The sequence below is a fragment of the Mus caroli genome, chromosome 19 (assembly GCF_900094665.2).
Source record: "Mus caroli chromosome 19, CAROLI_EIJ_v1.1, whole genome shotgun sequence".
Taxonomy (NCBI): domain Eukaryota; kingdom Metazoa; phylum Chordata; class Mammalia; order Rodentia; family Muridae; genus Mus; species Mus caroli.
This window is the reverse complement of record NC_034588.1, coordinates 18,427,719-18,441,041: the sequence shown is the minus strand read 5'-3', so window position 1 is coordinate 18,441,041 and position 13,323 is coordinate 18,427,719.

The window sequence follows — 13,323 nt, the reverse complement described above, 5'->3', positions numbered from 1 at the left end:
CAAAACAGGAACACCTTAACTATCAAAGTCAGGAGACTAAAGGACTGCCAAGTACTTAGCCTTACATAGGACATCCACCTTATGAAGCCAGAAGAACATTGTGAAAAAGTGGTTGGAAAGGCTTAGAGATGGATGGAAGAGGGAGGAACTTCTGATTGTAACATGGCTGCTATAGCCATTAACATACAGTAGCTGTGGTCACCTGTCAAAGACACACAAACACACACACACACAGAGAGAGAGAGAGAGAGAGAGAGAGAGAAAGGGAAAGAGTCAGAGAGACAGAGAGGGAGAGAGACAGAGAGGCAGAGAGGCAGGCAGACAGACAGACAGACAGACAGTCAGAGGAAAGTAAGAGGGAAGAAAGGGGTTGGCAAGAGTGGGAGGAAGACAAGAGACTAATGAGATATGAACAATATGAATACAATATATTGTACAAGTAAGAAACTGTCAAAATTTAAAAATTGAAACAAACAAATGATGCTTGTCTGAATACCTGATTTTGTTTCGTATCCTCTTGCAGGATTAAGTATGGTTGCTTCTCAGATATGACTCATCCAAACTAAGATGTACTGTAAATATAAAATGCATATTTAAAAAAAATCATGTGTGTGGGAGAGTATGGCATGTGTTATTTGTGTGTGTGTGTGCAAATGTATATGCAGGTGCATGCACCTGTGTGTACAAGTGTGGAGGGCAGATGAAGACACGTGTTCTATCGCTTTCTGCATTATGCCCTTGACAGGGTTTCTCAGCAAACCTGGAGCTAGGCTGGCAAATGATCCTCCTGTCTGGACTCCACACTGCTCTGGGGTTACAGCTATGCATAGCCATACTGTTTTATGTAAGTGCTGAGGATTTGAACTCTGTTCCTAATGCTTGCATGGTAAATGTTCTTACTCACAGAACCATCTTCTTACTCTCCATATTTTGAGAATTTAGTACATAAACTAAGCTGGGCAGTGGTGGCTCGAAAGGGAGAGGCAGGCGGTTCTCTGAGTTTGAGGATAGCCTGATCTACAGAGTGAGTTCCAAGACAGCCAGGGCTACCCAGAGAAAATTGTCTTAAATATAAACAAACAAACAAATAGTTTTAAATATGTAAATTATATTCTTAATAATTTTAAAATATTGACTGAATACTCTAGTAATACTACTGGGCACCCGGAGTCCAGTAAAAACTATTGCTAGAATTTACTTTACCCATGTTGTTCTAAAATTTTGAATAAGTTAAAAAAAATTAAAGTAAAATAAGTGGGTTACATTCTCATGTATTTCCAGTACACAGCACTAGAATATCAAGTCCGTGGAATACTCTTGGGAAACTATTTCCTGACATGCCGTGGCAGTTGTACCCATGAGCTACAGCTGTGATTAAGACTGTGGAAGATTGGGCTCATCAATATTTTATGTTGGAATAGAGAGGAAGTCCATCTGGTTCTAAGGGATTGTTGATAGTCTGGTTCCTGGGCGACAGAGAGTGTCACCTTCTTCAGTGGTGTATCCACTGATAAGTTTCTCAAGCCCTAGTAAATGACCTCCCTCCCATGCTCATGCAGGCAGCCATAGCTAAACTCAGTGGGACACAAACACATAAAAGACATGGAAGCAAGAGGAAGATTTGTCTGGAAGGAGAAGGGTTTCAGAAGGACATGGTAGGGGATGAGAAAGTAGAATGGGGGAGAGGGCCTTGAAAGTGAATAAAATTCATCATATGCATGTATGAGACTGTCAAAGAAATAATAAAATAAAATAAAAACAAAATACAAAAGAACGGTATTGTGGAATGAGTGTCAGCAGAAGTCAGATATTGAGCAGATAAAAGCTAGAAAATAGGAATGGGTAAAACTCTTTAAGGGAGCACATGGTACTATCAAGAGTTGATCAATGAGTTGCACATGGCAATATCAGTCCAGAGCTTTCAATTGCCAAAAAAGATGCCATGTTTAAAGTGTGGATGCCTTTAACTGAACAACTTCAAGGTTTACCTGAAGTTGCCATAGGCAAGAAGGTAGAGATGGATGAGGAGAAGAGGCAGGGTATGATTTACAAAGCATGCCACAGACTTTATAGACTGCCCTCGCCAAAGGCAGGAGTTAGCACAATGATTGCATTGTGTCAATCAATAGCTATAATTCTTTGATAAACTTAATGGCTGTTCTAGAAAAGTACCTCTACCTCTTAAAGATGAATCATTTACTTCCAGAAAACACTATACTTGTGTGAAGTTCGATTCAGACCCAGAATTAAATTCTGTTGCCTGAGGGTGGCCAGATTTCATGGTGAGAAAATCAGACTCTAAAAAGGACATTGAAAATGTCTCTCTTACCCTTTTCAACAGCTGTTCGAAGGGTTCTTCTCCTAGACCTGCGAGCGCCAAGACAGTAATAACCTCTCCAGTACTATGTCTCCTCTCTTAGCTTCTGTTATCATCTCCACTTGTCCAGGGAGTACAGACAGGGTGGGATTGCGTGAAGAGCAAGGGTTCGAGTTGAAGTGGAAGTTTGGAGTAGTGGTTAGTGTAAAGTGCATAGTAAGTTCTGCGTAAATTATTTCTTTTACTAGTTTTTCAGATTTATCTCTTTATATGCATGGTGATTCTCAAAATCCAAGCATATATGTGTCTTTCACTAATTTCAGAAAACTGTTAAACTACTATCTTCTCAGATATGTTTTCCTGATCTCTATTCAATAGCTTTTTTGTTATTCTAGTTTAAGGTATTTTATAGTTTTATTTCACCTTCTGAATAATTAACACATTGGATTATAATGACATGAAATCTCAGTTTCCCACTCCCATATGCTCTTATTTAAATGTACCGTAACAGTTTCTGATAGAGCCTTACAACAAAAAGTGTTGGCGTGAGTGTGTGTACATGGGTGTGCGTGCCACCACAGGACACATTTGAAGTTAGAGAACAGCTTGAGAAAGTTGAATGTGAAGTTAAGTAAATTGGATTTAACTATCAATGTTATCTTTATAACCCATTTTTTCTGAAAACTCTTTAGTATATTACAGTTAACATTTTTGCAGCTGTGGATTTGGAATAATTTCTTATAATAGCCACAGTGTACCAAATAACATTTCCACTGTCTATTCCTGTCACATACTTGTCCCTGTCATGGTGGATATGTAAGCATGTCAGCTATTCACTAGGAACTAGACACAGGCTAATTTTCCAAGTCAGGCTGTGAAGAGGCAGCCTCTGAATAGACTTTGATAATCAGATTGTCTCTGCTATGTCCTACTCTCAGAATAAATGAATGAATGGTAGCCCGAAAGATGTGAACTTACCCCCTCGTCATTGTAACTAAAAGTTAATTTCATGGTACTAGAGATGGGGCAGGAAGGCAAAGCATCCCTTTGTCAGCAGAGCCACTCCAGTGATTCTAATTAGGCACCGTTGGAACACACGATAAAACAAGTGGTGGCTCCTCACCACTTTTAGTCAGAAGGTTTATTATCATTCATGTTAAATTCCGTTTTTGCTTCACTCCCATTTTTAACACCTCAGAGTTAGGCTGACACCATCTCATCTCGTTTATTTTTTGACTATACATTTGCTGGGCTTAGGAAGGAAGAATAGAAACCAAAGTCAAACATTTCTGTAAATTAAAACAGTTTAACTTGATAAATCCAAATTCTTGAGCATTATAAATTTCAAACGTTTGTCTGTTTTTGGAGTCCCTCATACATTTTCTGAAACACATTAGAAATTCAATACATACTAACTGAAGAAATATGTGAATGAATGTATCCATTATTAACTTGTATCTTAAATATTGACAAGTGGCTGTACCAGGGAAGCAGCTTTCCGATACAGTATATAGATAATCGATGTGATTTAACACTGAATTATTTTTTCTTTTGAAAAATTTACTTTTAAATAACACACACTAGTTACATGTTTATGGCATAGAGTGCTGTTTTGATACATGTATGTATAATACAATGATCAAATTAGAATAGTGAACACAAATTCCTAACCTATGTTGTTCATTCCCTGGTGGTAATAAAAATTAAGATAATCTTTTCTAGCTACTTGAAATATACAAAACAATTCTATTAGCTATAACCACCCTGTAGTACCCATGCAGTAGAACATCAGAGCACATTCCTCTGATCAGCAAACTTGTACCAGCTGGCACAGTTCTTGCTCTCCTCTGTCTAGTCCACTCTCCCTAGCTCCTGTGGGTTAGCCGGGTTTCCTCACTATGAGAAAATAACCGAGGCAATCGGCATCAGAAAGGAAAAGATTTATTTTGTCCCGAGGTTCTGGGTTCAGCCTCTGGTATTTGAAAGAATAAAAGCAAAATGGTTTATTTGGGCTCAGGGTTTCAGAAGTGTGAGCCAGTGCTCTCTTGGCTCTGTAGCTTTGAGCGGTGGCTGCTCTGAGATCACGCACCTGAAGAGAGCAGTTTACTTCATGGTGGTGTAGGATCAAACAGAAGCAGGAAGCAGTCAGGCTTCCAATATCCCATCCAATAGCACAACTCCAATGTCTCAACTATCTTAATAAATACTCTCGCTTCAACTGCTAAGAGTGTCACCAACACCACCAAAGACTGGGGACCAAGCCTTCAATGCACAGGGCTTTGGAGAACACTGAAGATCTGACCGGTAGCAGTGTAGTAGTTACCTCTGTTCTACCCTGTGCCCTCTCCTTTTCAGATCGCTCCGCTCCTGTGACTTACCATGGGGCATTTATCTGTGACTGGCTGGCTTCACTTGATGTGATGAGCTCTTGCTCCTTCTGTGTTATCCTGAACGACAGGATTTTATTCTTTTTTTTTACGGTATAAGAGTATTCCATTGTGGGTACGTACCTCGTTTTCCCCATCCATTTGTCAGTTGATGACAGCGATGATGATGATGATGACGACGATGACGACAACTATGACAACTATGACTATGACAATGACTTCACACCAGGGAGCTGCTCTGTCTTGACTATTGTGAACAGTGCTGCAATGACCATGAGCATGTAATGTCTTTTTGGCACTCTGGCTTCTTCTCCTTTGTGATTGAGAAGTTAGACTGCTGGCTCAAACCCTTAGTACGTTTCTTCAGTTTGTTAAAGAACCTTGCAAACTGCTTTCCATGCTGACTTAGTTCACTTCCAATCCCTCCAACAGTGCAGAAGAGTCTTTTGTTTTTTTACGTCTTCTCAGTGTTCATTTGTTTTTGTTTGTTTGTTTGTTTTTTTGGGTTGTTTTGTTTTGTTTTGTTTTGTTTTGTTTTGTTTTGCTTTTGTGATACAGCCATTTCAGCTGGAGTGAGGTAGTATCTTATGGTTTTGATTTCCCTGATGATTAGTGATACTGAACATTTTTTCCCACATATCTTAAGGCTACTTACATACCTTCATTTCAGAAATGTCTTTCCCCTCTACATTTAGAGATTAAGTGGTATATTCCAGAAATTAAAGTTTACCTTGTTCACTGAGGTTAAGGTTTGCTGTCTATGGAGAGGATGGACCAACTTCATCCTCATGCCCAGGCCTTGCCTGCTGCCTGTTTAGTGTAGCTTATTCTACTAATGACTTTGAACATTTATTCATAGTTGGAAACAATCAGTGTAATGTCTAGGGCAGGTAGAAACTGTAAAAAGGTTCACTCCAATGGGCACCCAGCTTTGTTCTTTTCTTAAATGACTTTCAGTTGCTTTTCTGTGGAAGTTGTGGCAGTGGTACCCAGGTTCTCTACAATATCAACAAGTACTGTTAAGTACTGAGCCATCTTTTTAGCCCTTTTCTTGAGGCTATCCATAAAAGCAGAGACCTTCCTCTCTAGTCCTTTATTAAAAAGTGTCACTTTAGACAGCTAGACACAGATGTTTTCTCAAGGGTCCCTAGGGCCCGATTAGCAGACATTTTGAAAGCTAGAGAAATCCACTGAACTGACAAATTCCTAGTTTTGTGACAACTTGAAAATTATAATGGTAGCACATTTTCTTTTCTCTTTTATTACTCTAATTCATGATGAATTCTATAGATTCCTTTTTTTTTCCCGAAAAAGCACTAGTACAGAATTTTGAGTGTTAGAATTGCTCATTTCTTCTTATACAAAGTCTGACAAGGCACTTGTGACCCTTCTGGCATACCCACCCAGAGCCTGACTGACCTATGGTCACATACTAGGAAGAAACATGTTTCAGTACACAATTTAAGACAAAGTTTTTAATATTGGGATCTTTTTTGGCAAGTCTGTGAAAAACTGAAGGACTGTGACTATGTCCTAAATGTACAAAAGTATTGGACTTTTATTTATGTTTTAGATTCTTAATACTAAGGCTGACACACTAAGAAAAAGACAGCTTCATCATTATTCTTCTCAAGCAGGTTTCCAAGAAGACTATATTCTTACAGGCAGGTATGCCTACTTTCTCCTCCTCGTCGTCCTCCTCATCCTTCTTCTCCTTTACTTCTTCTTCTTTTCTTCTTCTTCTTTCTCCTCCTCCTCTTCCTCCTCCTCCTCTCCCTCCTCCTCCTCCTCCTCCTCCTCCTCCTTCTTTCTTCTTTGAAACAGTCTTGCTCTGTAGCCTAGAATGGTCTGGAATTTCCTCTGTAGATCAATCTTGCCTGAAGCTCACAGTGACCTTTCTGCTGGAAAATGATACTGGCTTTGAATTATGACAATTTCAGACACTAATTTCACATAGTACTATCTATTGTTTTCCATAGCAGTGGATCCAACTGCTAAATTCCTGCAATGAAGATCTTAGTCAAGCACAGCAATTCACGCCTGCAATCCCAGAGCCTGGAAGCCTGAAGCAGGAGAACTGATATGAGCTCATGTACTGCCTAGGTTATATAGTATGATGCAAGCCTGGACAACATAACAAGACTTGGTCTCAAAACCACCAAGGCCGGAAATTCTACAAAAGATCTGATAGTCTCATAGCCACGCTTGCAATGGCAGCCTGAAGGCCGACATCTTTTCTCATTTTATTTATTTTATATGCATGAATGTGTACCATGTGAGTGCCTGGGAATTAAAAGGTTTTGTACACTACCATGTAGATGCTAGGAATAGTACCAAGGTTCTCTTCAAGAGCAACAAGTACTGTTAACCACTGAGCCATCTCTTTAGCCCTGACATTCCTTTTTCTTTAGGAGATCTCAGATTTTTCTTTCAAGGCTTCCAGCTGATTGGATAAAGTCCCCCTATGTGATTGAAAGTAATCTTCATTACTTCATTACTTTATAACATACATTATTATTTACGTTCTAAGTGTATGACAAGCAGATAACATCTTTCATAAATTTTGATAATTCAATTTTATTTTACATTTGCGTTCTCTCTCTCCCTGTGTGTGTGTGTGTGTGTGTGTGTGTGTGTGTGTGTGTGTGTGTGTGTGTGTGTGTGTGTGTATGTGTGTGTGTGTATACATGTATGCAGAGGTCTGTTTTATGTCACTACTCTTACGGAGACATGAATGAACATTTATTCACTCCAGAAAAGGGACCAATGACAGACCAAAATAAGGATCCCACTAAAGTTTCAACTTGGTGAATTAATGAGTTTTATTGGGGTTACTTATAGGAATATGTGTGAGGGGTTACTTACAGGAACAGAAATGGCTTAGAGAAAGCTATATCACTAAGAGCCACCCCAGCAGGAAAGGTGAAATCTAGGATCTTACTGCATGACTTGATCAACAGGTTTGCTAGTGTCTCTTCCAAGGCAACTTAGCTGGTCTGTGCCTGTTCTAAGCACCCCGACTTGTTTGAAAATGTCAACACTTACTTCTTGCTACTCATATGAGCTTGAGGAGAGAGGACCTCGGTCAGTTTCAAGGATTTCCTTAAATTTGAGTTGTTTACATTTTTAGCTTAGGGAGCTAATTATCCATTATGTAGGATGGAGTGTTTCCCATTAGAACACAAATTTCTCTCTATATTGCTATTCAAGATCAGAGGACATCTTGTAGGAGGTTGTTTTGTTTTTCCACTATGTGAATTCTTAGTGATGGTACTCAGGTTGCTGGACTGCCTATCTTACCAGCCTTAGTTTATTTTTAAGTTTATTGTAGTATGAGTTTAAAAGTCACAGGAACAGCCAGCACGTTGGTTTATATCTTTAATTCTAGCAGAGGCAAGTAGCTTAATGACTTTATGGCCAGCCTGGTTTACACAGAGAGTTCCAAGACAGCCAGGGCTATATGGTGAAACCCTGTCTAAAACCAACAAAAACAAAAACAAACAAACAAACAAATATCCCAAACAAAAAACTGTTAAAATTCACAGGAAGATAAAGCACATTGGAACATTACTTTGGACTCCTTCTCTTCCAGTTTAACCACCTTGTCTGGACTCATTGCATTCGTGGAAGACATACTATTGTGACAGGAGGAAAAATAGCATCTAAGGAACCTAAAACTTGTGAATACTTTACCTTAACAGGAAGGGGTATTAACTTTGCTCATGAACTGACTTGAAGTAGAGATATGTCTCTGGATTATCCAGCTGGGCCCACTGTAATGACAAGTCTTTAAATGTGGAAAAGGAAGCAAAAAGAGGATGCTGGGACAGCAAGGCTTATTGCAGACTGAATGGTGTACCCACCCTTGTCAACTGGAGAGGTAAAAGTTCCAAAACCCTGTGTGATTTGGAGATGGGGGTCTGCCTTAGGGTTTCTATTGCTATGAAGAGATACCGTGACCACAACAACTCTTATAAGGAAACATTTAATTGCAATTGGCTTACAGTTCAGAAGTTGAGCCCATCGTCATCATGGTGGGAAGGCATGACATGATGCTGGAGAGGTAGCTGAGATTTCTACATTTAGATTGACAGGCAGCAGGAAGAGAATGAGACACTGGGCCTGGCTTGAGCAGCTGAGTCCTCAGATGGCAAAGCCCACCCCGAGTGACATACTTTCTCCAGCAAAACCATACCTACTCCAACAAGGCTGTACCTCCTAATAGTGCCACTCCCTATGGGCCTATGGGGGACATTTGTATTCAAACCACCACAAGGTATTTGAAAGATGATTAGAGTTGGAGGAGCTCACGGGTTGGGAAACTCCAGTGATGCTGTGATTAGTGCCCTTCTAAGAAGGCATTGACATGTAAGGGTACTGAAAGAAGACAGCCATCTGTGAGCCAGAAAGTGTTTGTATCCCAGCCTGAGCACGCTGCTTCCTGATCTCAGACACCCAGTCTCCAGGCCCCTGAGATATAAACCCTGTGTTTAAGCCATCTATTTGGGACAGGAGACCAAGGTGAGATGTGAGGAAGACTTTTCCAAAGTCATTACCCTTTAACACAAGAAAGAGACCACGTACCCATGAAAGTAGGCAACCTCATGCCAGAAAAGAAATTGTTACTTCAGCCTACCAGAAGGGTACCCAAGGATACCTTGATTTCTGGTTGGGAGACTGGCCCTGTTCTGTGACTGAGTGACCAGAAAACAAGATGTAGTTCTTACTTTTAGCCACAAAGAGTATGTTTGTTTGTTTTTTTTAAAGCAGCAGACTATATATATATATATATATATATATATATATATATATATATATATACTAAGCACAGATGAAAAGGGTGGAGCAAATATATCAACCAGTTTAAATCTATTCAAGTTCAAACTACACTTATTAAAAATAGAAAGAACATGTCAGCTGCTGAGCAAGGCTGGCACTATGAGGGGAAGTGTCACACTTGTGGGAGAGAATGTTCCATCCCCTTCAAAAGACTGTTAGCACACCTTTGACATGGTTCTTTTTATTTGGGGAGACTTGCAAGTTATCAGCTAACGTTACTAAACCACAGATCCACTTTTTCAGGCAACCAAAGAAAACGCCTTTTCATAATACTCAACAGAGCATAGCCTAGGGTGGCTAGTGGTTAGTGTCTGCCACCTCCCTTTTTCTTTTCTGAGCCTGGATTTCATTATGTAGCTGATGCCAGTGCAGATCTGAAAATCTGTAGGCTAATCTGGGTTTAACATAGAGACACTATTCTTACTTCTGCCTCTCCAGTGATGGAATTATAAGATATGTGACCACATCTACCTCATGTTTCAATTTTGACCATGCATGCACACTAGAACTTGAACTGAGCATGCCCAGAAATATTAGCATCTTCCACCTTTCCTTTTGGATGCATGCCCTTTAAATTGAAAATGCTCAAGTGTACCTGCTCCAGTTCTTCCTCTTATGAGTAGTTTAGGCAACATAAGGGGATAATCCCTGTGCTCCCACCTCTGTTAATAATCATGCCCCACTCTTTTATTCCCAGCTGTACTATCGCTTTGCACCCACAAGATGTGAAAGCATTGCGTTTGTCTATAAGAGAAAGACTGGTGTTTTTTTTTTTTTTTTTTTTCTAGCAAATACTTTATACAAAATGTAAAAAGTTGTGATTATCCCTGATCCTGGATTGTTCTTATTAATCCAAACCATTTATTTTAAACACTATCTAGAGAATTCCATGAGTGCTTATATTTTGGCATTATGAAATATATTTGAGGAGGAAATTAAGATTTTTGTTTGCAACTAATTTTTATATTCACACTTTAAAACAGTGGTGTAGTTGTTATTTTCCTGATATAACAAATAACTTAAAAGTTTATCTTTGCCTAGCTTCCAAATACAGAGTAAATGATTGTCTGACTTTCCTACTTAGCAATATTATAACAACTTTTATGTTAAGTATACTTGATTTTATTTATTTTTCCTAAAGAACCTGTGTAACAGGAGCTCTATTTTAGCAATGGAGGTGTGTTACAGTGCTCAACGTGGTGGTGGAGCTTGCAGTCTGAATCCAGTTAAACTGGCTGTGAGACAATGACATTAACCTTTTAACCTACTGCTAAATACAAAGCAACTAAACCATGCTCTTAACTATAGGCATAGTATGAAGAGGCAGGCAAGAGGGTTAGAGCTAGATGCTGAGAGCTCTCATCTGAAATCACAAAGCAAGAAACAGAGAGCACATTTGAAATGGTATCAGTCTTTTGACACCTCAAAGCCCACCTCCACTGACATACTTCCTCCAAGAGGTCCTCAGTTCCTAAGCCTTTTGGAAGAGGGTTTCCAAGCCTTCAAATGCATGAGAATGTGGGTGGCATCTCATTTAGACATTCACATCATTATTCTCTTTGTTTTGTATTATTTTGTTTGAGATAGGTTGTCATTGTGTAGCTCTGACTGGCTCTGGAACTTGATATATAGACCAAGTGGGCCTCAAACTCACAGAGCCCTGCCTCTCTTTGCCTCTTGAGTGCTGAGATTAAAGGCATGTTCCAATATATATGTATATGTATAATGTATACATGTATAGGCATGTATATGCATATATATATATGTATATAATTTTATATGTATGTGTACATGTGTGTGACTGAGTGAATGTTCATCACATGCCAGATAAAGTCAGATGAGAGCACTGAGTCCCATTGAACTGCAGTTATTAGTGTTTGTGAACCACCATGTGGTTGCTGCAACCCAAACCTGGGTTTTCTGCAAGATCAATCCATGTTTTTCAGCACTGATTTCTCTATTTCATTAGTCTTAAATTTAATTTTCTTCTTTCCTTAGACAGCTGCTTGAACCTCACAAATGAGCTGGGCTTGGTAGTGAGTGTTTGTCATCCCAGCTCTCAGGAGTAGGAGGCAGGGGTATTAAGAGTTAGAGAACAGGGTCTGGTGAGATGGCTCAGTGGTTAAGAGCACTGACTGCTCTTCCCGAGTTCAAATCCCAGCAACCACATGGTGGCTCACAACCATCTATAATGAGATCTGAAGCCCTCTTCTAGTGTGTCTGAAGACAGCTACAGTGTACTTACATATAATAAATAAATAAATCTTAAAAAAAAAAAGAGTTTGAGAACAGCCTGGGCTACAGAGCAAGGTCCCATCTCAACAAAAGAAAACCAAAACAAGAAAACAAAACCTGCAAAAACTTATGAATGGATTGTCACTTCTTTTAGAACAGTCTAACAGCCTCACTATCTGTGCCTCTTCTGAATCCCTGCCTCCAGTGTTGTTCAATGTGCTAGTAAATTCCTGGCCACGACATGGTCTATGCTATGAGAGCAACCTTCCTTCTCTTCTCCTTCTTTTTATCTCTGACCAAACGATCTTACCCTAATAGTAAATTGCTTTGGAAAGAATTCTGTTCTCATCACCCTCTATCCAGCTTGATCAGGGAGCACGCCTTCAGCTGTTGGTTGCTGTGGCATTTTTCTTCAATTGAATCTCTACTTGTATAATTATTTGTTTAAGATCTATTTCCTGATAGATTATAAATCTTGTTCAACATTGGTTTTACAGTTCTCAATACATGCTTGGAACATGATTTTTTTTCCCCATACCTGTGTGTTGAATAGAGCCAATAAGATTTTGGCAATGATGAAACTGTTTGTAAAAGGTGCTTCACTCATGGTGTTGACCAGGCAAGCAAGCATAGGAAATAGTTTAATTACCTGGACTCTACTTGTTTTGGGTTATGCACTGCCCTCCTAATAATGCAATCCACAGTCTTGCCACTTCACTGGCAAATACAATGCACACACATTGCCCTCCAACAATGCTCCTAGCGACCCCAGACTCCTAACTGAACACATACATCTCTCTCAGCAATAGGAGGATTTCTTCCTCCATTTGATGAGAATTAGGTTTGGACAGATTCTATTCACAGGTACTTTCAGTACATCCTGATTGAAGAGTACCAGGGTTGATTTGATTTGAGTTGGTTTTGCATGCATGGCAGTGAGACAAAACTATCACAACTGAACTTGTAGGGAAAATCTCCAACTACATATCTACAGTCTGTACTCAAGTCTGTGTCTTCCTTGAACCTCTCTGAGTTCAACAACACATCACCTGGGTGTGTAGTGTTGAGCGGAGGGTCAGAGCCCTTGCTGCTGGTTCCTAATGACTTCAGTGAGAATCATGGTAGAGATAAGGTCGGATTCTTCTCAACAGCTTTATTGCAGGAACGCCTCAATGCTACGGGAACTCCGCGAACCCAGGGAGGACTGCTTATATACACCCCAGCACTGGGGAGAGCTATGTGTCCTCCTGGGATTGGTCAGTCTGCCAGCACTTTAATTTGTATGCACCTGCTCTGGAGGGGTTGGCGCCAGATTCGGGCTAGCGCCTGCGCAGTAGGGCTGGCGCCATCTTTTAGGCGCCCAGCTGCCTACAGGCAGCTCTTCTCCCCTGCATGTTCTAGGCATGTATAACAGCAGGTGTAATCCATTGTCTGGTGGTTCTAACTGACTTAACCAGAGGCCTGCTCATTCCAACCCTGGGGCTGACTTTCTGCCTCAGCATCTTTAATTTCAGAGTTTCACCTTCATCAATGTGTCTCACTCTT